The sequence below is a fragment of the Chroicocephalus ridibundus genome, unplaced genomic scaffold (genome assembly GCF_963924245.1).
Source record: "Chroicocephalus ridibundus unplaced genomic scaffold, bChrRid1.1 SCAFFOLD_228, whole genome shotgun sequence".
Lineage (NCBI taxonomy): Eukaryota > Metazoa > Chordata > Aves > Charadriiformes > Laridae > Chroicocephalus > Chroicocephalus ridibundus.
Genome location: NW_026961400.1, coordinates 68,524 through 93,932, shown reverse-complemented (window position 1 = coordinate 93,932; position 25,409 = coordinate 68,524). Strand labels below are relative to the sequence as shown.

The following is a 25,409-nucleotide window of genomic DNA, read 5'->3' as shown; positions in this document are numbered from 1 at the left end:
GATAGCACTTTAGTCTTCCAGGGGGCCGGAAGTGCTCTCTCAGTCCTCCAATGTGCGTCTCTATGGCACTTTAGCGCTCCAGGAGGCCGTAAATGCTTGTCAGTCTTCTGGAAATCATATGCTTTTAGCACTCTTCCGAAACCATAAAACACGATTAATAGTTAAACACAAAAATATCTGAAGATCACAAAAATAAAGTGACCCCCGCATAACTCTTCTCCACAGCAACAACTGGGTAGAAATCAAAAGTGGCAAGAGAATGCGCGCCCCCTAGTGCCGTAAAGCTGTACTGGCATGCGCGCGCCTAGTGCAGTGGGGCTGTACCACGCATGCGCGACGCTCTGCGCCATACAGCTGTAAGGCGCATGCGCGCCCCCTGTGCCGTAGACCTGCACTGCGCATGCGCGACGTTTCCGCCGTAGCTGTACTGCGCATGTGCGCTCCCTAGTGCTGTACAGCTGCACTGCGCATGCGCGACGTTTCACCGTACAGCTGCACTGCACATGTGCGCCCCCTAGTGCCGTAAACTGTACGGCGCATGGCGCTCCCTAGTGCCGTATGGATGCACTGCGCATGCGCGATGCTTTCCGCCGTACAGCTATATTGCGCATGCGCGCCCCCAGTGCCGTACGGCTGCACTGCGCATGCGCGACGCTTTGTGCCGTAGGGGTGTACTGCGTGTGCACCGCCCGTGGTGCCGCACAGCTTGGTTGGCGTGGCCGCTCGGTCTGGTCTGCCCTGCTTGGCCCCCGTGAACGCGTTATGAGGTAGCTGGATTGCGTGAAGGTGAGCCGAGGGCGGTGGGGAACGTGGCAGGCAGCGGTGGGGGGCTTGAGGGGACCCTGAGGGATAATTGGTGGGGCTCGGGGGGATCCCCCAGGGGATTGTGGGGGCTGAAGGTCGGACTTGAGGGAAGCTGTGGGGAGCGGAGGGGCTGGGGGGACCCCGAGGGGTGGTGGGGGGACACGGGTGTTCTGAGCGGGAACGGGGGCGCTGAGTTGTCCCTGGGGAGTGGCTGGGGTGAGGCAGGGGTCCTGAGGGTAATGGGGAGGCCTTGAGAGGGGCTGCGGGGTGCCGAGGGGTCCCCGATGGGGAATAAGGGATGATGGGGGGGGCTGAAGGGACTTTCTGGGGAAGGGGGAACTATGGGGGGGAGTGAGGGGACTGAGGGGGACCTGGGGGGCCGAGGGGGCCCCGAGGGGTGAGGGGGGACCTTGAGGGGGGCTGGGGGAACAGGGGGGCTGAGGGGGCCCGGACAGTGGGGACGGGGGTCCTGAAAGTGTATTGGGGGCAAACGGGAAGGTCTGAGGGGGTGGCTGGGTGGGTGGGTGACTGTGCTGGGGGAGCCCTGAGTTTGGGGAAGGGGGCTGTGGCCTGAAGTGGCTGCTGAGTTGGAGAGGGGCTGTGAGGGGGAGAGGGGTACAGGCTGAGGGGTGATGGGGAGCAGGGCTGGGGGTGGAAGGGGAAGGTCGAGGCATTCTCCAGTGTTTGGGGGTCCCCGTGACCCTCCACTCTGTCCCATCCTGCAGGACAAGGAGTCGTACAGTGAGCTGTACTGGAAGGTCTGCGAGAGGCTCAGCACCTTCTTCGAGGTCATTGTCTTTGACTTCAAGGGAATGTCCCCCATGACTGGCATGTTTCCCCCCCCAGCGCAGGCTGCCCCCTCACCAGTTGTTCCTCAGGGGCCTGTGCCGTCGCCATCCATGTCACAGGTATGGGGATGCTGGGACCCCTCCGGAGCTCTCTGAGACAGTCTGGGACCCCCCAGAGCCCTCTGATATCCCCTGGGATCCCCCAACCCCCCCAGGATCCCCCTGAGACCCCCTAGAATCTTCTGGTACCCCTGCTGCCCCCACAAGAGCTCTGCGGGATGTCCTGCTTCATCTTTTCCCAGGACGCTTCTGGGACTATCTGGGACCGTCTAGGACCTCTCATGTTCCCCCCAGGGTTCCCTGGAGCCTTCTGGGATCCCCCACATTCCCCCGCAGGACCCCTCTAGGACCTTCCCACACCCCCTCCAGGACCCCACAGATCCCCCCTGGAGCCCCCCAGGACACGCCAGAGCCCTCTGGGACCCCCTGGAGCTCCTCCCCAGTACCCCCCATGTCCCCCTGGACTGTCGTAGGAGCACCCTCTTACCCCTTGAGAGCCCCCCAGAGGCCTCCAGGACCCCTGGGACCCTTCTCCGCACCCTTCAGGACCTCCTTGAGCCCCCCCGGGCCCCACAGAGCCTTCTGAGAGCTCCCCCGGTACCCCCCACATCCCTGTGGGACCCCCTGCACCCCCGGAGAGCCTCCCAGGATCTTCTGGTTTCCCTCATGTTCCCCCCAGGGCTCCCTGGAAACTTCTGGGACCCCTCCAAGCCTTCCAGGATCCCCTGGAGCCCCCCAGAGCGCTCTGGGACCCACTGGAGCCCACCCCTGGTATCGCCCACATCCCCCTGGGACGCTTCTGCGACCTCCCCCCAACCCCATGAGAGCCCCTCAGAGTCCTCCAGGACCCCCTGGGACCCTTTGTCTTCCCTCAGGACTCTCTGGGACCCTCATGGGACTCCCCACATTCCCCCAGCACTCCCTGTAGCCCCCTGGGACCCTCACACACCCTCTCCGGCACTCCACACATTGCTGCCAGGACGCCCCAGAGACTTCTAGGATCCCCCTGGAGCGCCCCCACCACTACCCCTCACATCCTGTTGGGACCCCCCGCACCTCCCGAGAGCGCCCCCAGTGCCTTCCAGGATCCCCTGGAGCCTCCTGGGACCCTCCTGCACCTTTCCTCCGGAGCCCTCCAGGACCCCATGGACCCCTCATATTCCCCCAGGACTCTCTGGGGCCTGGGAACCCCCACATTCACCCCCGGGACTCCCTGGAGCACCCTGAAACCCTCTCACCTTCCCCCTGGGACCCATCCACACCCCCTCAGGACACCCCAGAGCCCGCTAGGACCCTCCTGGGACCCCCCATTCCCCACTGGGAGCTCCTGGACTCCTCCATGGCATGCCCCACGTGCCCCTGGGAGCCCCCACGCCACCGGAGAACTCCCTTAGAGCCGTCTAGGATGCCCTGGGACCCTCTCACACCCCCCCAGGATCTTCAAGGGAGTGTCCCCCATCACTGGCATGTTTCCCCCCCCCAGCGCAGGCTGCCCCCTCACCAGTTGTTCCTTGGGGGCCTGTGCCGTCGCCGTCCATGTCACAGGTATGGGGATGCTGGGACCCCTCCGGAGCTCTCTGATACCCTCTGGGATCCCCCACCCCCCCCAGGATCCCCCTGAGACCCCCTAGAATCTCCTGGGACACCCTGCCCCCCCCACAAGAGCTCTGTGGGATGTCCTGCTTCATCTTATCCCAGGACGCCTCTGGGACTATCTGGGACCATCTATGACCTCTCATGTTCCCCCCAGGGTTCCCTGGAGTCTTCTGGGATCCCCCACATTCCCCCCCAGGACCCCTCTAGGACCTTCCCACACCCCCTCCAGGACCCCACAGATCCCCCCTGGAGCCCCCCAGGACACGCCAGAGCCCTCTGGGACCCCCTGGAGCACCTGCTGGTATCTGCCACGTCCCTCTGGGACCCCACCCCCTGAGAGCCCCCCCAGGGCCCTCCAGGATCCCCCTGGGACCTGTCGTGTTCCCCCAAGACTCCCTGGAGCCTTCTGGAACCCCCCACATTCCCCCTGGGACCCTCCCACACACACCCCCCAGAACACACCAGAATCCCCTGAGTCCCCCCCAGGACACCCCAGAACCCTCTGGGATCCATTGGAGTCCCCCCCGGTACCCCCCACATCCCACTGGGACCCCCATTACACCTGCTTCCCCCTCCCAGGGGACACCAGCTCCTGCCAGATGCTCTGGGAGCGCTGGAGCCTGACAGCATCTCGGCAAAGGAGAGATGAGCGAGGAAGCGAGCGGGGACCCCCTGGATGCAGAGAGGAGGATAAAGGAGCTGCGGAGCAGAGACCAATGGGGGCTCGGATGGGATGAGAGAGAGGGAAAGAGAGATGAAGTGCCACAAGGTGCCCCAGGTATTTGCTCTAAAGCTTTAAAAAGAGGGAACTGAATGTAACGGATTTTTTTACCCCTGATATTTACACAGCATGCTCTAAAGTACTTTATTTCTGTCTGGCTTTCAGTGGCGTGTTTCCTCAGCAGCCCAGTAGCATCTCTCTCAGGCAGTGCTGCTGGCCAGATGTCCCTCCTCGTTGCGTAGCACACAAAAAACCTTGTAGTCCAATTATAACTATGTATTTTGGAGAGAGATAGTGTTATGGTATCAATTCCCAGCTGTGGAAGTGAAATCAGTGCCTGAAGAAAGTCAAATACTTTTATAGCGTAAGTATTTTTATTCGGTGTATATAAACCTAACGCACACCTTTTCACCGAAAGGGAAGGGACAAGGCATTTCCCAACACCAGTGAGAAGGCTTACTGTTACGCTAAGAACGTGTTCAAAATGGCATCGGTTAGCTTTAATCCTGACTTCAAGAGTTGAGCTGGCGCTGGCTTTTGCAGGCTGTGCTGTGTTTGGAGCTGAGCTGTTTCCCCAGAATCCTCCTGTAGCTCAGCTCCTGTCCTGTCCCTCTGATGGAATTCCTCTACTCTCTTCCGGGCTATTTTTTAAGATACTGAGCTATAACTGGGGATTTTTGTTTTCCAGGTGCCTCGTTGTAGGTGTCTCGTGCTGCTCGAGAGATGCCCCAGGCCAGGTTTGCAGCCGGTGGCGGAGCCCCTCGCCCCGAGGGGAAGGGGCCAGCCCTGGGTCTGGGCGTTTTGGGGCTTTTTTGGGGGGGAATAGAAGGGTGTCTGTCTGTGTGTGTGTCTCGGGGGGTGATGGTGTCATTTGGGACACTGCAACATCACTGGGGTTTGGGTCTCCCAAACGAGGTGGTTCACAGCCCCAAAACGTCTGAAAATCTTGGAATGCGTTAAAAAAATGTGAAAACCTGTAACTATGGGCATGAGGCACTGAAATAGAGAACAATCTCTCATTTATATATGAGAAATATATATACTGAGAAATAATATTATGTATGTAAAATAACTTCAAAATAAAAACCTCTATGTCTAAGGATTCTATGATTCTGTGCTTGTGTTATATAAAAGATCCTAGAAATAAAAATATTTTAAAAAATGTATTTATAAAAAGATATTAGTGTAAAAATAGATGTGTAAGCAGACAGTCTAAATAGATATTCTGTATCATAAATGTTAAAATCTAAGCAGATTTTCTACATAAGTATAACAGGTGATACAAATTCCCTAAATAGATAATGTGTAAATAACTAAGGGGTGCTGCCGCCCGGCGGCTGAAGGCTGGTCCTGCAGGTGTGCGCTCCTCCGTGCGCTGTGGCCGCGCCTCCGGCTCGCCTTGGACCCGCCCCGGCGGCGCTGTGCGTTGGTTCCGCAGCTCGTGCGCATGCGCGGCTTCGCGGGGGCCGTTCCGGCGCCGGTCTCGAGAGCGCGGCGGCCGGAGGGCGAACCAGGACCGCCGGGACTCCGTCGAGCTCCGCGCCACCTGGAGCGCGATCGGTGCAGCCCGCCCGGCGTCGAGAGCGGCCGTCGGCGCTCCAGTGGCGGCTATTACGCGTTACCGCGCCCCCGTCTGTGCCCGGCAGTTCTCCTGCTGTCCATTTCCATAGCCCCTCAGTCCGCCGACGCGCCTCTCTATGGCACTTTAGTCCTCCGAGGTGCCGCTCAGTCAGCCGACGCGCCTCTCTATGGCACTTTAGTCCTCCAGGACGCCGCGCAGTCAGCCGACGCGCCTCTCTATGGCACTTTAGTCCTCCGAGGTGCCGCTCAGTCAGCCGACGCGCCTCTCTATGGCACTTTAGTCCTCCAGGATGCCGCGCAGTCAGCCGACGCGCCTCTCTATGGCACTTTAGTCCTCCAAGACGCCGCGCAGTCAGCCGACGCGCCTCTCTATGGCACTTTAGTCCTCCAGGACGCCGCGCAGTCAGCCGACGCGCCTCTCTATGGCACTTTAGTCCTCCAGGACGCCGCGCAGTCAGCCGACGCGCCTCTCTATGGCACTTTAGTCCTCCAGGACGCCGCGCAGTCAGCCGACGCGCCTCTCTATGGCACTTTGGTCCTCCAGGACGGCGCTCAGTCAGCCGACGCGCCTCTCTATGGCACTTTGGTCCTCCAGGACGCCCCTCAGTCAGCCGACGCGCCTCTCTATGGCACTTTGGTCCTCCAGGACGGCGCTCAGTCTGCCGACGCGCCTCTCTATGGCACTTTGGTCCTCCAGGACGGCGCTCAGTCAGCCGACGCGCCTCTCTATGGCACTTTGGTCCTCCAGGACGCCGCGCAGTCAGCCGACGCGCCTCTCTATGGCACTTTGGTCCTCCAGGACGGCGCTCAGTCAGCCGACGCGCCTCTCTATGGCACTTTGGTCCTCCAGGACGCCGCGCAGTCAGCCGACGCGCCTCTCTATGGCACTTTGGTCCTCCAGGACGCCGCGCAGTCAGCCGACGCGCCTCTCTATGGCACTTTGGTCCTCCAGGACGCCGCGCAGTCAGCCGACGCGCCTCTCTATGGCACTTTGGTCCTCCAGGACGCCGCTCAGTCAGCCGACGCGCCTCTCTATGGCACTTTAGTCCTCCAGGACGCCGCTCAGTCAGCCGACGCGCCTCTCTATGGCACTTTAATCCTCCAGGACGCCCCTCAGTCAGCCGACGCGCCTCTCTATGGCACTTTAGTCCTCCAGGACGGCGCTCAGTCAGCCGACGCGCCTCTCTATGGCACTTTAGTCCTCCAGGACGCCCCTCAGTCGGCTGACGCTCGTCTCCACGGCACTTTAGTCCTCCAGGAGCCCAGAAGTGCCCGCTCAGTCCTCCCACGCTCGTCTCTATAGCACTTTAGTCCTCCAGGAACCCTCTCAGTCCTCCCACGCGCCTCCCTATGGCACTTTAATCCTCCAGGACGCCCCTCAGTCAGCCGACATGCCTCTCCATGGCACTTTAGTTCTCCACTACGCCCCTCAGTCCACTGACGCGCCTCTCTATGGCACTTTAAGTCCTCCAGGACATCCCGCAGTCTGGCGACACGCGTCTCCATGGCGATTTAGTCCTCTAGGATCCAGGAAGTGCTCATCAGTCTTCTGGAAATCACCTGCTTCCAGCACTCTTCTAAAACCATAAAACATGATTACCAATTAACCACAAAAATATCTGAAGATCGCAAAAATAAAGTGACGCCTGCAGAACTCTCTTCTCTACAGCAACAAGTAGACAGAACTTAAACAAAAGCGGTAAGAGAATCACCAGAGGCAAGTGCCCAATAGAAATAAAAATGACTGTTGCTTTGCCTGCTGGGAACTTAAGGCATAAGAAAAGGAGCTCCTACCCCTGTGGCCACCTCTTTGTCTTCGGGGGGGGGGGTTGGCCCCGCCCCTTTCTCCAGGGGACTGTGGGAAGGGCGGTGGGCGGGGCCCGATGGCAGTGGGCGGGGCCCGGGGTGTATGAGCCACAGGCTCGGCTCAGGAGCTTGTTCTGCTGCTGGGCTCCTCTGGGGTTGGTGCTCTGCTGGTCCTTCACTTGTCTGCAGCTTTGGGGCAGGCATGTTTTGGTGTTTAGGGAGGCAGAGGTAAGAAGGCTGAGCTAAGACCTTCAGGACCAGTACATATCCTGCCACCTGTATAGTAGAAAGTTGACTGGTATGCAGCTTTTTTGTTTCCTTTTTTTCAGGTCAGTAACTTTGTGATGAGTGTTTAGGGGATGCCCAGATGGTTTAATAGTGTGCTTTCCTGTATTCTAGGAGTGCTGCATTTTCCTAGAATTCCTAACTTTATTGAAGATGGGCCAGAGGTTTTTTCCACTGGTTTTGCAGTATGCTGTGTGAGTTGCTGATCTTGTTTCTCTTAATTGGGTTGATGATGAGATTATATTGTTTGGGTTAGGGTGAGCATTTTGTATGCATCTGCATATTGTACTTTAGCACTTCTCAAGAAAGCAGCAGGGATGTAAGGCATAGTGTCATTCAGGGTATGGCATGGCTCATCACCTTTCCCCATTGCCCAAAGAGTGCCGTGGTGTCCCTAGAGTTTTTGCAGCTTGCAGCAGGCCCCTCGTAGATTGTGTCAGGGCATTACTTATTTTGTGGGTCTATAGCAGAGCCCAGAGTCCGTGGGAAGACAGAAGATAGGAGGTGCCTGCTGAACACAGGGCATGGCTCAGAAGAGCAGCTCCTGAGGAGTGGCTGACACAGGGGTTTCAGGGTTGCAAATATAGAATGGGAGCTGTCAAGAAGAAGTGGGGGTCCTTCCCTGACAGTTGAGGAGAAGAGGTTTCTAAAAGTTTTGGTGCTGGGGGTTGGCTAGGAAATGGAGGCAGGTTCATCAGTCTTTATCATATCGGTTTTGCATTTGGATTTTGGGTGTCAAGAGGGTCTGGTCTGTTCTAGTCCCTTGCATTTGAGGTGAGCTGGATAGTATTGAGGAGGAGCATGGGACTGGTGATTTCACAGAAATGCATAAATATTCATATTTACATATGACATAAATATATTACATATTATATATTACATATTCACATAAATGTCATAAATAATTGCTGCTGCAGCCTCTGACTCTAGAATCGGCGTGAAACAGGTGAGCGGATTGCCATGGCACCTCTGAGGATGAGGGTGCTGTAGAAGAGGTTGGCCTCTACTATCAGGGTGGTCACTGCTGGAGCCATGGTTTCTTTTTGTTTTACAGTTGAAGAGGAACTTGGTGACTGCAGGAACACATCAGTTAGCTGTTTGTTGTGGGTTTTTTGTCAAGGATGAATTCAGACCCCTGGCTGTCTGAAAGCTAAGTAGAGGCACAGGCACTGGAGGGGGGGCCAAGGTTGACAGTTTCAGGGAGGAGTTTTCAAGTCAGGGTAGAGCAGAAGGCTATCCAGGAGGAGTGTCCTCTGAGTAGGTAAAGGGAGTGGGTTACTCTTCAGCAAAAAGCTAGTGTGTGCTGGCAGGGCAGTTCTGGCCTGTGTCTGTTGTTGTGTAGTTTGTGTGCTGTCTTCTGTGTCTTGGACTTTCCTTAGGTTTTGATATCCCCGTTTCTCTTTGCACTCAAGGGGCACAGCATGTGCCTTGGGCAGCCCCTGTAGAGTCTCGAATGCCTGTGCTAATTGGCAGAGCACCCAATGGGCACTTCTTGCATAACAATTTTAAAGTGCAGATCGGACTTGCCTCTTGGAAGTTTCTAGATGGTCCTCTTCTGCAGCATTGTTCGTGGCTGCATGAGCAGCTCTGTTCTCTGAGCTATAGCAGCTCTAGCCATCTGCTTTTATGAACTGGGATTTCTTCCCTGCATCCTTACATTCTCAGGTCTTGAAGCCAGGCTTCCTGCACATATGTCATCTCCATTTTGACAGGAACTTCTTGGAATGGGCTGTTACATTTGACTCTTTTATGATTTTTATGACTTTGCCACAGAGCCTCCTCACGTCCGTGCTGTGGCCATTGGTCTTCTTGCCCAACAGCATCTCTTGTCTGAAAGTCATTCTTCTTGTGGAGAGTTTTCTCTCATCTTGGAGTCACGTTGTTGTCTATAGTGCTGTGTGGTGTTGGGCTGCACGTGGGTGTGTTTGGCGTGGAGTTGCCCTGCCTGGGGGTGTAGAGTCAGGGGTAGGTGGAACAGCAATAAGAGTCTATGGGTAATATGTTGATCTGCCAAGACTGTTTAGCCAAAGGTTGTACAGTCATCTGGGATCAAGCAGCCATTGGCAGGGACAGTCATTTCCATAGTGTGTTATGGGGATGATTGGAGCCTCCTGGGAGGGCCTGTTTGGCAGTAGTGAAGCAGATTGAAGGTGTTAAGGCTTGTATGTGTGGGGATTAATGTTGGGTCCAATTTTTTTTAATGGCAGGTTGTAGTTGGAGCCTAGATGATATTCCTAAATGGAAACAAGACCCCTGGAATTGTTCAGCTACTGATCAGCATCTGGGTGACTTGTTTACTAATTTTTTCAGATGCAGAGGGACAAGATGTGCACCAAAGAGTCATGGAGAAGGCAAGCGGGACCCTGTAAGAAGGTGGGTCAGTTCACGGTGCTGGAGGGAAGATGTGACTGGTGGCTATATCATTATATTATGGCTTGGTGGTGGGGTGTGGGTGTGGTTTTTTTTTTTTTTTTTTTTTTTCATTTTGAAGGTATGAAGTGATGAGTAAAGCAGGATATTGGCACCGGATGTGACTCTCGGGCAAGGTGGTCAATGAATAGCGGGCTGAAGCAGCAATTCTTCTCAGATGTTATATTGTGGGTGAAGTTTTTAGTGTCCTTTGTGTCTGTTTTACAGGTAGTCTGTAAGCCTCAAAGCAGCAGCCCAAAACCATGGAGGGCAGGTGGGCGAGAGGCCAGGGTAAAGGAGTAGGAGACAGGAATGGCTGTAGGCAGGCTGAGGTGTCGGGCAGTATGTCAGCATATGTCTTTTGGTTGGCTTTTTTTTTTCAGGTGCAGGATGCAGGCTCAGAGGGACTAAGCCGCATGCTGATGAGCGTGCTGAGAAGGTGAGGCGGTTGTGGGCTATATTGGTGTCTTAATAGCGAAGTATTATACGGCAACCTGGTTAATTATTTATCTTCTGGTTTTGCAGGTGCCCTGTGAGCCATCTTTGGAAGTGGGTGAGCATTAGAGGTGAGCCGAGGCAGCAGTGAGGAGGAGCTTGTGGCTGGTGATTTCTCACATGTGCAACAGTAATTTTGTTTCTTGGTATCTCAAGCAATGATGGCCACAGCATTTGACTCTGGAAGGAGCAGGTGAGTGGAATCCCATTGCGCTTTTGAGGAAGGGGAAATTGTGGAAGAGGTTGGCGGTGGCCTCTCTGAAACTTCTTGCTGTCACTGTTTGGTTTTCTTTAATTGTAGATGATGATGAACCTGGTGACTACAGGAATGTCCCAGATAGTCGATGTGCTGTTTTTTTTTTTCTGTCGACATCGGATTTAAGACCTCCAGCGCTCTGAAAGCTAAGTTGAGTGGCCAGGGCTGGGGAGGGGCTGGAAAGGGAGAAGTTTGTGATTTGCAGGGAGGCCTCTTAAAGTTAGAGAAGGGCAGAGGGCTGTCCTGGAGCCATCCCCTTTGAGCAGGTAAAGGGAGCGGGTTAGTCTTCAGCACAATGCTAGCATGAGCCGGGCAGGGTGGTTCCAGCCTGCATCTGTTGTGTTGTTTGTGTGGTCTGTCTTCTGTGTCCTAAACCTTCCTTGGGTCTCGATGCTCTCTTTACACTTGAGGAGCACAGCCTGTACTTCAGACACCATCCCAAGAGTCTTGAATGCCAGAACTCATTGGCACTGCCCCAGTCAGGCCCCACTTTTCTTGCATTATAAGCTTAAACAGTGGATCGGCCTTGCATCTCGGAAGTTTCTGAGTGGTCCTCAACTGCAGCATTGTTCCTGGCTGCATGAGCAGCTCTGTTCTCTAGCCATCCATTTTCAGTGACTGGGACTTCTTCCCTGCATCCTTAAGTTCTTAGGTCTTGGAGCCAGGCTTCCTGCACGTACATCTCAGTTTGAGTCACTTGTTGTCCCGGACCATTACATTGTACTCATTTCTTGGGGTTTCCCTAGAGCCTTCTCGTGTCACCATTGTGGTCTTGCAGGTCTTCTTGCCCAACAGTCGCTTATGTTGGTGTCATCCTTCTTGCTGAGAGTTTTCCCTCATTTGTGAGGTGCATTGTTTGTAGTGTTCTGTGTAATGTCGGTCTGTGCTTGTGTGTGTTTGGCTCGGAGCTGCTCTGCCCGGTCATGTAAACTCTGGGGTAGGTGGAACATCAATAGGAGTCTATGGTTAGTTTGTTGATCTACCTAGATTGTTGAGGCAAAGGTGGTACAGTCAACTCCCATCAAGTAGCCATCAGCAGGTTGTGTGGGCAGCTCTTTAATTAATGGGGTTGTTTTGGGATGAGCGGAGCTATGTGGGAGGGGCTGTTCAGCAGTAGTGAAGCAGACTGCATCAGGAAGATGTTAAGGCTGCTTTGTGTGGGGTGTAGTGTTTGTATGTTGTGTGTTTGTTTTTTTTTTTTTTTTTTTTTAATGTCAGGCTGTAATTGTACTCCAGATGATGGTACTTCTAAGGCAAAACGAGACCTTTTTGAGGGTGTGCGTGTGTCACATGGGGTTCCCCCTAAAAGAGGCAGTTCACAGCCCAAAAAATGCCTGAAAATTCATGTGGGGAATGTGTGTTTAAAAAAAACAATAAAACCTGTATATATGGGTATGAGGCATTGAAATAAAGAACAATTTCTCATTTTTATACATATTGAAAAATATGGGTGTATGTATATAAAAAGGAGTTCAAAATAAAAACCTCTATCTACTATATTATATAAAGGATGTTATTGTATTAAAAGATCTGTCCCATAGCCAATTTTTGCCTTCATGGTTCTCTCTCTGTCTCGCTCCCTGTTGCTTCCTCCTGTCTGATCCGTAGCCCATAGCTGTTTTCTTTCCCCTGTGGCTCCCTTTCCCTGTTTTTTCACCGCCCACCCTTCTCTGCCCTGTAGCAGATTGCTGTTGCATTGGGTTTAAGTGACAAGGTTTTGCTGGCTGAGTTGTGGCGGGCAGGGGTGGGTTCTGTGAGAAGACACCAGAAGCTCCCCCCATGTTGGGCACAGCCAGCTCAGAGAGGGACCTGCCGCTGGTCAAAGCTGAGCCCATCAGCAACACTGGCCAGGAGTGGAGCAGAGAGTCCCTGCAACACGTGGCGGCCCCGCTGTTGGAGCGGAAAAAGAGTGCGAGGAGGAAGGAGCAGCAGAGACAATGTGAGATGAACTGACCACAATCCTGACTCCCTGACACCTCCATTGTCTGGGGGTACGATGTAGAGAAGTCGTGAGTGAAGATGATCCCAGAAAAAGAGAGGGGTGGTGGGAAGGTGTTTTTTTTAAAAATTTGTTCTTATTTCTTATTTGATTGACAATAAGTGAATTTCCCCAAGTTGAGTCTGTTGTTTTTGTGACTATGAGCGATCTCTTTGTCCTTGTCTCAACCTACAAGCTTTTTCATTTTAACTTCTCCCCTTGTCTTTTTGAGGAAGGGCAATGATAGAGAGGCTGGGTGGGTACCCAGGGGCCAGCCAAGGTCAATCCACCACAGATTACTTCTATTAAGCTTTGTGTCCTTGTCTTTTAATACTTGACTATGTTTCTTTTACCCAATTTCTTTTGAAACTTTATTTCTCTCTTTCCATCCCTTTCTCTTAAATTCTTGCTTAGGTTTGTTGAACCCAGTTTGTTTCTAAAATTTTCTTGCTACTTTTCCCTCTCTCTGTCTCCCCAAATTAATTTTAATTTATTTCCCATGTTCTTGTACCCTGTCGCTTTTCATAATTCTCTTCCTCGATCTCTTTCTATGCACTTCTGCATACCTATCTTTTAAGTCTTCGGTAGGATTCTCATATCCTATGCCTTTCAAAATTTTGTGTCTATATCTCCTCCTAGCCATCTCCCTGCCTATAATTCCCAATTCTCCCCTCTATTTTCAGCACACTGTAACTTTTTTCATTTTTTTTCTGCATCTGCCTGTCATTTTTTTGCTTATGTTTCTTGTACCCTGTCGCTTCTCAAAATTTTCTTTCAATGTGTACTTCTGCCAGGGTCCCTGTTTCTATTTTGTATTTCTTGACCATATTTCTTTTCCCCTGCTCCTGTGTGTTGTCTCTTCTTATCCTGCTGGTTACTTCCACCTCTCTCCCCTGGTCCCCATCTGTCTCATTTTTTTCTCTATCTCTCGTGGTTTTTTTGCTTTTTTCTTCCCTTTTGTCCCTCTGTCCTGCCGCCTTTGGGCATTGAGCCTTGTAGCCAACTCACTGCTGGGATTTCTTGGGCATGTTAAGGAATAAACACTTCCTGCCTCCTCTGCGCCCCTGGAGGCACTTGCTGCCCCCAGGGTGCAGAGCTCATTGCTGGGGACAGGCTCAGGGGAGGGGGTGATGTGCTGTGGGGCTTTGGCAATGGCCTCTCTTCCCAGTGGGCTCCAGCTGGGGCTGAGGCAGCCCAGGTGAGACCCATGAGGGGAGGATGGGCTGGGCTGGGCCAGGCTCAGGTTCAGCCAGTGAGGCTGAGGTCGCAGCTGGCTCTGCTGTGCTGAGGGGCCTGCCTGGCCATGGCTGCCTGCTGGAGCTGGCTGAAGAGTGACACAAAGTGGGTTCCACAGGCATGTGCCTCCAGCAAGGCACAGACGGTTCCCACGGCAAGGAAGGATCCCTCCCAGCCATCCCTGACGGAGCGCACCACCAGCACAGAGCGCCAGGAGCTCGCTGCCTCTGTCGTCTGCATGTGTGAGCCACCATGCCTCTGGGATGCCTCATGGGAGAAGAGCATCGAGGCACCCACCACAGACTCCTAGGCAGGCAAGGGTCAGGCTGCCAGCACCACTGAGGAGCAAGGGGCAGAGAGAGATGCCTCTGGGCCATAAAGTCTCCCACCTGCGCCAGGAGCTGTGGTGAGTCACATGCCCTCTCATGTGTGTCCAGGCCCTTCCCTGCCATGCTTCTCGTGATCTCTGCCCGTGTCCTTGCCTGTCCTAGACTCTGGCTCCCCAAAAGTTTTTGCTCTTCTGCCAATGCCACCCTGTACTCCGTCCCCTTCTCCATTTCCTTTCTGTGCCTCTGCCTTCCCAGCTCCCTATCTGCTATTATTTCATTCTTCCCACACTGCCTTCTTCACTATTGCTTGTGAAAATTGCATTTGTAGGTCTCCCTCTACCCAGTGACCCATCTCTATTTCCAGTGACTCCCTCTGCTCCACCCCCCCATCCCTCTTCCACTGTCCTCTGTCTGTGGCTGTTGGTCCAACTCTATCTCCTGCTATTTAACTTTCTAACTACCTGTATGGCCAGTGCCCCGTTGCTTTCCAAATTTTCTTTCTGTGTCTCCACTTACCCAGGTCCCTGTCTGTGTTTTTTAATTCTTTTTGCCTGTCCTCTACTTTGTTACTTTTAAAATTTTGTTTCATTGTCTTTATTTATTCAGGTTGCTGACCCTATTTTTTTTCTCCCTCTTTTCTTGATCTGTTTGGTTTTTAAATTTTCTTACTATGTCAACTTTTATCCAGTTTGCCATCCTCACCTTTTAATTTTTCCTGCCTTTCTCTTACCACCTCACTTTAAAAATTCTCTGTCTACTTTTAGGAAGCTGCCAATACTGATTTTTCTTTGTTCTGCATTGGTTTTGTACTTCGTTGCCTGTAAACATTTTTTAGTTTGCTGTCCCTATGTTTTTATCTTTTTTTCCTTTCTTTCCATAACCACTCTTGCTTTTAAAAGGTTCTTTCTGTCCACTTTTATCTCATTCACTGTGTATATTTTTAATTTTTTTATTTCATTAATGCAGAGCCTTTTTAGAATTTTCTTTCTACATCTCCATTACACTTTGCATTCCATATTTCCTAGTTATTTCCTTTTGTTTCCCCAGTCCCCATCACTTCTTAAATTCCTTACTTTTATCCTGTTTATCTTTATTGCTTATCTTTTCTTTTAATTATTTCTTGTCTTTTCTTACTGCCATCGCATTTAAAAATTTCTTTCTACATCTGTTTTTGTTCGCCATCCCTATTTTGTAATATTTCTCTTTATTTACCCTACCAGCTAGCACTTTTTAACTGTTCTTACTATGCCTACTTTTGTTCCCTTTGCTGTCATTTTAAAATTATTTATTGTCTTTCCTTAGTGCTGTTGCTTTTTAATTTTTCCTTCTACATCTCCGATTTAGTTTGCCATTGTTATTTTGTAATTTGTTTCCTTGCTTCTTTAATCATGGATGCTCTTAAGATTTTCTGTCTACATTTATCTCCTTTGCCGTCTTCAGTTTTAATTATTTCTTGTCGTTCCTTAGCACATTCTGGTTTTTGATTTTCTTTCTACACGTTTTGAGTTCACTGTTTCTATTTTTTAATTTTTTTCCTTATTTTCTTAATCCCTGTTACTTACAAAATTATGTTTGAGCTCTTTCCCTCAGAAACCCGTCCTCAGGTTTATTTGTGCCTCAGAGCCCTCCTATCATCCTCTGCACCACCTAGGATGCTTCCATTTGGTCCCCGGCCTCCTGAGGACGTCTGTACTCCGTTGCAATCCCCCCCGGACTTCCTCCTCATGTCCCTGTACCTTCTTTGGTCTCTCTGGCCCATTCAGAACCCCTCTCATGGTGTCACAACCGCTATAGATGCCTTCAGGGTTGCCCTCAGTACATCATCATCTTTGTCGTGGACCTCGCACACCCCTCTCCTTCCCTCAGAAGGCTTCCCGACTCCATATCTGTGAGCCGGTGTCCGACACTGAAGTTTTGCTTAGCATAAGCACCTAGACTGGCGAAGCGTTACCTGCAAGATGTAACCCAGCAACATAGCAAACTGGCTGAACTCCTTCTTAGTCCTAGAAGGATGGATAGTAGTTTTGTTTTACTTTGATACATTGTAACTTAACTAACACAATGAAATTGTATAAGTAACATCAAGGAAGATTATATGCTTAACATTATGAACTACGGTGACCGTTATGATCAAAGGAAAGGGAACTCTAATTCTTGGAAATGAAAAAAGGGACCATGCTATCCCAAGTCAGCAGAAGGAGGATAAAATACAGGTGCAGATGTGACAAAGAGGTCACAAAACCAGGTCAGAAGGTAAAAGCATTTGCACCAAAACTCCAGTCATCAAAGAGGACACGTAATGGCTGAACAATTTTATCAGAGATGAGACACACGCTTGTCACGTGAACAGGGGCACAAACTGCTTATGTCATAGATTTTGAGGCTTTACAAAGCACAGGAAAAATATTGAGGGGGTCCCTCTTCCGAGGTACCCAGCTCAAGCTGTATTAAACCGACTCTGTGACAGAACCCAGGTCTGAATTGTCCTTTACAGTTGGAGGCTAAGACTGGATCCAGCCGCACCCAGACTCCTCTCCGAGAAGGAGTTTAGAAAGCAAGGGAGTCCAGTCTGAACCTCACTGCTTGTCAGGAGGGTCTTCCCGGGCTCTTCTTCAACACCCAGCCCCATTCTTCTGTCTTCTTCTCCTTCTAGCCCTGCCTCTATTAGTTCCCTGGCCTCCAAGGCAACATTTACTCAGTTCAGATTCCCCCTGGATTTAATCATCATGCTTCCTATCATTTTTCTGTCTCTCTGGCTCCATCGGGACTTTTCTTCTCCTGGTCACGATGCCCCCCAGGAGTTTCCTGGCCCTCCACATCCATCTCGTAGCATTTTAGGTGGGTCCATCTTTGAGTCGTAGAGCTGTCATTTGTTCCTCTATGCTACCTAGGATTCCTATGTTCAGTCCCCAGCCGCATGGGAACATCCATACTCCCCTCAGATGATCATCCGAGTTCCTCCTTGTCCTCCCCAGCCTTCTTTTGTCTACCCGCCCCGCTCGACGCCTCTCCACCCTCACTAAGCTTCCCAAGACCTTCCTCAAACTCCACAGCCTCTCCTAGCATTTTACCTCCCTATGTCTCTTGTTCCCTGAGAGCCTCTTGTCTTTCTTTGCTACATGGCACCCCGTCATGTTTCTCTCTGCCATCAAGGGCATCTCCGTTCAGTTCCTCTCTCATTCATTCATGTAGTTTGCCCAGACCCCCTCCCAAGACTCCTAAGCCCTCGCTGCGTCTCTGAGCCTTCTTTTCCTACCCTGCCCCCTCATAATGCCCCTGCTTTCTAAAGCTGTGTCCTCCGAGTCCTTTCTCATACCCCACAGCACTGTCAGCACTTCAGCTCCCTTTTGATTTTGGTTTTTTTTTTTTTGCGCTCTTCAAAGTGCCCTTAACTTCCTCTTTGCTGTTTAGGATGCCTTCATTCTGTCCCCAGCCCCCTAACATCATCTGTACTTTGCCAAAATCCCCTTCAGAGTTCTGCCTTGTTATCTCTGAGGCTTACTGGTACTCTCCCACTCCCATCACCGAGCTCTCATGAGACATCCCCTATGCCCCAGAGCCCTATTTTAGTCCCTGAGGGCACTTTGAACCCCTCTTTTCCCCTCAGAACCTTTCCAGAGTGTGCAACCATTAACCCCATCAGTCTTTTGGTCCTCTCATCTTTTTGGTGCACTTGCAGTCCGTTCCGAGGGCAACCATATTTTGCTTGATTCCCTTTTGAGCTCATCATATCCCAAGACATCTTTGGTTTCTCTGGCCCCTTCGGGACCTCTCTAATCTCTCTGACAAGGCCTCTCATTCTGCCAGAGCCTTTTCCAAAATCATCTCTGTGCTCTAGAGCAGTCTGTTTGGTTTCTGCATTATATTATGTTTCTATTTTGTATCTGGTACCCTAACAATGTCTGTCATAGGCTCAGATCTTTTCTTAGCCTTTATCTACTTTTATCAATATGTCTGCCATGATTATTTTTGTTGCCTTTTACAACTTATTTTTGTTCTAGCTACTTAGACGTTAATTAACGTACTTTATGCAGTTTCAGGTACATTACTTATATTTCCATGCTTTTTTGTTGCTTTCTGTGTTTTGTGACTGAAGTAGCACTGTTGATTAATTAAGTCAAAAAGAGATCATCTATATGACTCAAAATTGCTGCTAATTTAGAGTAAATAACTTATTTTGCAGAGGAAGATATTGTTGAGAATGTTTTCTCATAGAATCTGATTCTGTTTTGTCATTCAGTCCCATCCAGAATACAGTTCTGGCAGAAGCTCAGTAACACACATGGTCTTACTAGAAACAAAGAATAAGCCCATAGTAGTATGCTGGCATTTTTTTTTTTAATGATACTCCAGTACATAAATTGTGGTGTTTTTTTTCTATCTATGTTCCACAAAAAAACCAATCTAATTGCCTACCTGGTCATGTTGTTGATATAATAGATAGAGTTGTAGTAAAACAGCAGGTATCTCTTCTTCCAGTAAAGGTCACTCTTCTCCTTTGCCACCTCACACATTGTAAACTTAAGGCAAATAACAAAACATGCTGCTCCTCTGGGCACTTTTATGCTTCTGTGGGGTTGGCCCCGCCCTTTACCCAGAGGATTGTGGGAAGGGCAGTGGGCGGGGCCCGGGGTATATGAGCCACAGTGTTGGGTCAGGAGCTCATTGTGTTGCTGGGCTTTTCCAGGGTGAGGGGGTCTGTGGTTTGTTGAGTAAAGTGCAGCATTGGAGCTTTTTCAGCTGTTTCAGTAGCTCTCTTTTAATATTAAGACTAGTATAGGTAAGAAATTAGAGGTAAGACTTTTCAACTAATGTAAGGCTTAATGCCATGTATAGTAGAAAATGGACTTGTATGTTACTTTTCTTGTGTGTTTTTTTTTTTCAGAACAGTGGTTTTGCAATGAGTGTTTAGTGTGGCTAGGTGGTTTAATAGTATGTCTTTTTTTTGTTATTCCAGGTGCTGTGCATCTTACTGTAATTCCTCACTTTGTTGAAGATAGAATTCTGTTTTCTTTCTAGTTTTGTACAACACTCTTTTAGTAATTGTTTTTATTAGCCTTAATTGGTCCAGTTATGAGATTATTGAGTGGGAGTTAAGATGAATGTCTTGTATGTGTATATAGATTGTATTTTAGCACTTTGAGGAAGCGGTAGGGATGTAAGGCATGTTGCCTTCCAGGGTATGGGACAGCTCATTGTCTTCCCTGGTGGTATGCAGAGTATCATAGTGGCCCTAGAGCTGTTCTGGCTTGTGGCAGGCCCCTGGTAGATCATATCAGGGCTTCACTGATTTCATGGATTTGTAGCAGAGCCTGGAGTCTGTAGTAATACACAAGATAGGAGGTGACTGCTGAACACAGGGCAGGGCTTGGAAGAGCAGCTCCCAAGGAATGACTGATGCAGGGGCTCAAGCCAGCCAATGGAGGGCAGGAGCTGTCAGGAAGAAGTGGGGTCCTTTCTTTGATGGCTCAGGAGAAGAGAAGGGGTTTCTAAAGTTTTGGCGCTGGGGGATGGCTGGGAAAGGGAGGCAGGTTCACGATTCTGTCTTAGACAAGTTTTGCAGTTGGGTTTGGGCGTTGATGACATCTGGTCTGTTCTAGTCTCTCACATTTGAGGTGAGCCCAATAGTAGCGAGGATGAGCACAGAACTGGTGATTTCACATAAGCGCATTGGTAATGTTGTGTTTCTTGGTATCTTAGGTGCCATAAATAATTGTCACTGCAGCTTTAGCCTCCAGAATCAGTGTGGAGCAGGCGAGCGGAAGGCCATGGCGTTTGGGAGGATGTGGGTATTGTGGAAGAGGTTGGCATCTCCTCTCAAGATGCTTATTGCTGATGCTGTGGTTGCTTTGGGGATTCATGTTTTTTTTTTTCCTTGCAGAGGAAGAGGAGGAAGCTGATGACTGCAGGAAGATATCAGATGGCTGTTTTTTGTGGATTGTGTCAAGGATGGTTTCTGACCCCTGGCCATCCACAAGCTAAGTTGAGACACTGGTGCCCGAGAGGGGCCAAGGGGATGAGGTTGACAGTTGCTGAAAGGGGTCTTTGAAGTTAGCGTAGGGGCGAGGGCTTCTCCTGGGGCACTGTCTCCTTTGGGCAGGTAAAGGATGTGGCTTACTGTTCAGCGTGATGCTAGCACATCCCGGGCAGGGCAGTTCCAGCCTGTGTCAGTTGTCATGTTGTTCGTGTGGTCCATGTTCTGCGTCTTAGACCTTTCTTGGGTCGCGAGGTCATCTTTTAAGCTCCAGAAGCACAGCGTGGCGCCTCAGGCACCCTCCCTAGGGTCTCGAATGCTTGCACCCCTGCGCATAGCACCATTCGGCTGCTGGTCTTCTTGCGTTCGAAGCTTAAAGCATGCTTCGGTCTTGTGTCTTGGAAGCTTCAGGACAGCCCACTTCTGCGACTGGGGCTTCTTCCCTACATCATTACATTCTTAGGTCTTGAAGCCAGTCTTCCTGCGCATACATCTTAGCAGTCTTGACAGTCCCTCCTTATCACAGATGATGATGTTGTAAACTTTGTTTCAGGGGCTTCCATAGAGCCTCTTCACCACCGTGGTTTCCAGGTCTTCTTGCCTGATGGTGACTTCAATCCAGGTGTCATCCTTCTTGCTGGGAGTTTTCTCTCATTCTTGAGGCGTGTTGTTTTTAGTGTTCTGTGTAGTCTTGGTCTCTGATTGTGTGTGTGTGTGTCTGGCTCGGAACCCCCCTGCCCAGGTGTGCAGAGCTCAAGGCAGGCAGAATAGTGACAAGAGTCTATAGTTAATATGTGGATCTGTTGAGACTGAGGCAAAGGTTGGGTAGTCATCTGGAATTGATTAGCTCTCAGTAGGTTGGGTGCATGGGTGTTTCATTAGTGGGTGTTGGCATAAGCAGAGCCAAGTCAGAGAGGCTGTTTATGGATAGTGAAGGAGATAATATCTCAAAGATGTTCAGGCTGCTTTGTGTGGGGTGTAATGTTTGTGGGCTGGTTTTTTTTTTTTTTGATGGCAGGCTGCTGTTGACCCTAGTTGAACAGTGTTTCTAAGTAGAAAGAAGATCTTTGGAATTAAGCTACTGCTCCGCATTAGGGTAATGTTTGATATTGTTTGTTTGGTTTTTTTAGAAGCAGAAGGATGAGATGGGCAGAGTGACTCAGGGGAACCGAGAGGAGCGCCGTACGGAGGTGGCTTGGCATGAGGTATTAAAGGGAAGATCTGACTGGTGGCTCCATGAATACAATTGGGCACTACTTCTTTTCATGTGAAAGTAAGGTTGCGTAGCCATGTGCTACTGTGCTGGACTGAGGTACAACAGAACCAGTTTTCCTTTCAGTAATTCTACTTTTCAGGTAAGTCTCTTCCAACTAACTGAACTGGCTGACGATAATGACGTCTTCAGGTAGTATCCGCTTCCAGATTGCTAAGAGCATATATTTACACTTAATGCCCAGGGATGCTATGCGGAGAGGCTCTTGCTTATACTTATTGCTGTAACAGTGCAGCTCTGGTAACTTTTATGTATGCCCTGTTGATGGGTTGGAAGCAGAAAAGCATAGAGGGGTCGCACCCATGGTGAAGAGTAGATGGGATCTGACTGATGGGGTATTGCATCCCATCATCATCATGCTCAGTATAAAAGCAGATGGATCAAAGGGGTCGGTACCTTTCCTTCAACGGCTGGCGTCCGAGGACTCTGCTGTCTGTTTGACATCCTTCAATCCCGATCTGTGCATTCATGCAACCAGATCCAGAATCCAGTTCCAATCCATTGGCAAGTCCGTTCTTGGACTTTGCCCGTGCCTGCTGGTGAAGCAATGGGCATCCTGGGAGCTCGATACTGGGTTGTGTATATATTTTACCTATTTTATTTTTTCCTGTTGTCTCTCCTTGGTATTACTTTTCTCTTTACATTTCATTATGAAAGAGTTCAGTTTCTTTTCCAGCTCCTAAGTCTCCCTCATGTTCTTTCTTTCCTTCCTCAGGAGAGAAGTTAAAAGAGAATATCTGTCACTTGGTTTAATGCCCAGCCTGAGCTGCAACAGCAATGACAGATAGGGCACCGGAAGAGACTTGGCCGAGGAGAGCGGCGACCTAGAGCATTGGTTCATTCTCAGCTGCTGTATTACAGGTGGTGCACAAGCCTCTGCTTGCACTCTGTCTGTCGGTCCTATTCAGAACGTGGTTCTGGCAGAAGTCGGGTATTGTAGGAATGTATCTGAGAGAAAATGGCTACGTGAGCCAGCCTCCCTACTGTGAGAGATTAGATTAAGGGCAAAACAGGTGGTAGAAGATGGAATTAGTACATGGGGAAAAACAGGAACTGAGAAGGTAGAAAACATGTTGTGCTAATGACTAAGCAATTTACTATGCGAATTCTTGTAACCAATCTGATGTGTGAATGAACTGCATGGACAGCGCGTGGACAGTGTAACTAGCTAATCAGAAATAAGCGAGTGGCATGTACGGCTACAACACAGGGTATAAAAGATGATCTGTGCTTAATAAACGGCTTCTGTTGATTCACATTGGATCGTCTGGAGTCCAGTTATTTCTCCTCAGATGGTGACCCCGACGTGATACCGATCGGCGCTTGGCTTGAGCAACGGAACGCGAGGGGCGGAAGACCCAGAAGGAGATCCACCAGCTGGAGGATGGCTCAGCTGGACTGAGACTGGGCAGATTGGGTGGCAATCTGGAATAGAGGAAAGAAACAACGTGGCCACGGGCACCCAGAGAGAGGTGAGCAGCCGGGGCAGGAGATGGGGCAACAAGTAACAAAAGAAGAAGGGGCTATATTAAGACTTCTCCTGCATATCCTCTCTAAGAGATGGGTGAAATACAATGAGCGTATGCTCCGAAGGTTGTTAATCTGGTGCAGAGAGAACGGATTCGCACCAGAGCCCCAGACAGCTTTTAAACCAGAAATATGGGAGGCTGTTGGGGAAAAAACTGTGGGAAATAATAAGTAAAGGAGACAAAACCAAACAGGAACAATTAGATGGGAAATGTGCCACGTTGGCACAAAAGTATGCCATATGCATTATGAGAAAGCATCAGAAAAAGAGAAATAGGACACCTGATTCAAAGCAGTACCATAGAGAGATGTTTTTGGTTTTTTCCTATATGTGTATGTGTTATTGCATGCCTCAGTAGATTGCTCTGTGTTATACCCTGCGAGACTAAAATGAACCCCAGCAGAAGCGGTCTCTTGAGCAAGGGGGTGGACTACGGGAAAGCAACGGAAGGTCGGCAAAGAGGATTGTAAATACACTCAAGGGACTCACACCTGTGTGCAGGAAAACACATATATCACACCAATTGTTATTCAGTCTTGGGTGCTGGCAAGAAAAACATTTGGATGACATAAGCCTGTAATGGACTCACAGACACCTTATCCAGCTGCTTGAGAATCTTGGCCTGTTGTGGAAGAAGATCAAAGCACAGTACCAGCAAGAACAGGGAGTCCGCATGTGCTCTTGCTAACAAGGACTCTTTTGCTGCCAAGGATTCTTGATAACAAGGACTCTTGCTGCCAAGGATAAGTTTAACAATGCTACTAGTTCAGCTATTTCTGAGTTATTGCTAGATGTAGATAGTATTTAATATGCGACGCTGCAAAACAGAACTGCTACTGATTTTTTGCTTTCAGCTCACAGACATGGTTGTCAAGATTTTAAAGGATTCTATTGTATGAATCTAAGTGACCACTCCAAGTCCATCCATGCCCAGTTGCAGGAACTGCACTGACCGAACCAGCAACTTGTGGAGGCCACTGGGTGAAATCTCTTTGCTGGATGGACTTGGGGATGGGGTTGGTTGAAGCAAATTATACTCATTGCCTGTGTGGAAGGAATTTGTCTGTTATGTTTAGTATGCTGTTTGCCGTGTTTAATAAGCATTATACGATTAGCTGTAGGTGCCGCTTTACATCGTACCCTTGTACGAGTTGTAGAATATGTTGCTCTAAAAACCATGTGTGTATCCATGAGAACCTGACCTTCACAGAAGAAGATAACAAGAAGGGATTACAACAATGTAGTCACGTATCAGACAGCCGCTGTTGGCAAAGCTGGATCATGAGTTTGGTGAGACTCGCTGCATACGCTGGCCACGCGTGCAGCGACTCTAACCTGTACTTTTCTACTCAATCCAGTGCAGGAGGGTCTGGTGGGACTTGCTGCGTGCACTGGCCATGCATGCAGCGACTCTAGTCTGTACTTCTCCACTCAATCCAGTGCAGGATACAAGGGGGCTGTCTCGGGTCAGAGAGGGGGAGAGAGACATGAGCTGAGTGAGGGTGAGAGAGACATGAGCACACTTTGAAGATACAGGGGATGCCCTGAAGCACTGTGTCTGCCCCTGCCCCCCCGGTAAGTTCTATGTTCATCAACCCCAACAGCTCCGAAGGCATTACAGCATGTTGCAAGATAAGATATAGTCTAGTACTGCTGCGAGACGCACTGAACACCTTCCTACAAGAATTTCAACTTTACGCCCTGATAGGACAGTGGGATGATTCACTCGCAAAGAGCCTGACTGCATTAGAGTGGGTATTTTTGCCACATACCTTTTCAAAACCAGTAACTATGATGATTGATACGACACCTCAAGAGTGATTGTATAAAACAACTCATGTTTTAAATTTTCTAAACATGTCGTCTTTGTCATCCACAGCAGTAGAGCGACATTTTGTAAGAACTGTTCAATGGCCTGAACAACCGAACGTGTATTATAAGCACCTTAAATGGGGGTGCATGCTAACCACAGACAATACTGCAACAAATAGTAGTTGTAAGCAAGAAAATTCTGTAATGATTTGTACTTCTCATCCGTATGTTTGCTTCGGCTCAAAATGCAAGTATACAAGACTGTAATCAATCTTATTGTGTAAATTTAACACGAGCAAGGTATAAAACAGCAGCAATATGGATAGGGAATGGGCAAAATGCATTAAAACCACGTCTTTCTCTGTATTGTGATTGGGAGTACAACTCTCAAAGACTTTGTGTTACATCTCTCCCCTGGGATACGTTGCTGCATGGCTGAGAAATTATTAAACACCATCTCCAAGGTGCTTTTGACATG

The 25,409-nt window shown here is 49.9% G+C and overlaps 2 long non-coding RNA genes across 4 annotated transcripts; both read left to right on the top strand.

Annotated features, from left to right (window-relative positions):
* Positions 1 to 648: 648 nt before the first annotated feature.
* LOC134509393 (uncharacterized) lies at positions 649 to 5,049 on the top strand. 2 transcript variants are annotated; one of them, XR_010069330.1, is made up of 4 exons: positions 649 to 786; positions 1,530 to 1,712; positions 3,828 to 4,333; positions 4,658 to 5,049. It is a non-coding gene; the product is annotated as an uncharacterized LOC134509393 (long non-coding RNA). The 2 variants fall into 2 exon arrangements; XR_010069329.1 differs by having other exon boundaries at positions 3,828 to 5,049.
* Positions 5,050 to 7,050: 2,001 nt separating this feature from the next.
* LOC134509394 (uncharacterized) lies at positions 7,051 to 10,727 on the top strand. Of its 2 annotated transcripts, none has more exons than XR_010069331.1 (4): positions 7,051 to 7,249; positions 9,952 to 10,014; positions 10,434 to 10,489; positions 10,576 to 10,727. It is a non-coding gene; the product is annotated as an uncharacterized LOC134509394 (long non-coding RNA). The 2 variants fall into 2 exon arrangements; XR_010069332.1 differs by lacking the exon at positions 7,051 to 7,249 and adding an exon at positions 7,459 to 7,584.
* The last annotated feature ends 14,682 nt before the right edge of the window (positions 10,728 to 25,409 follow it).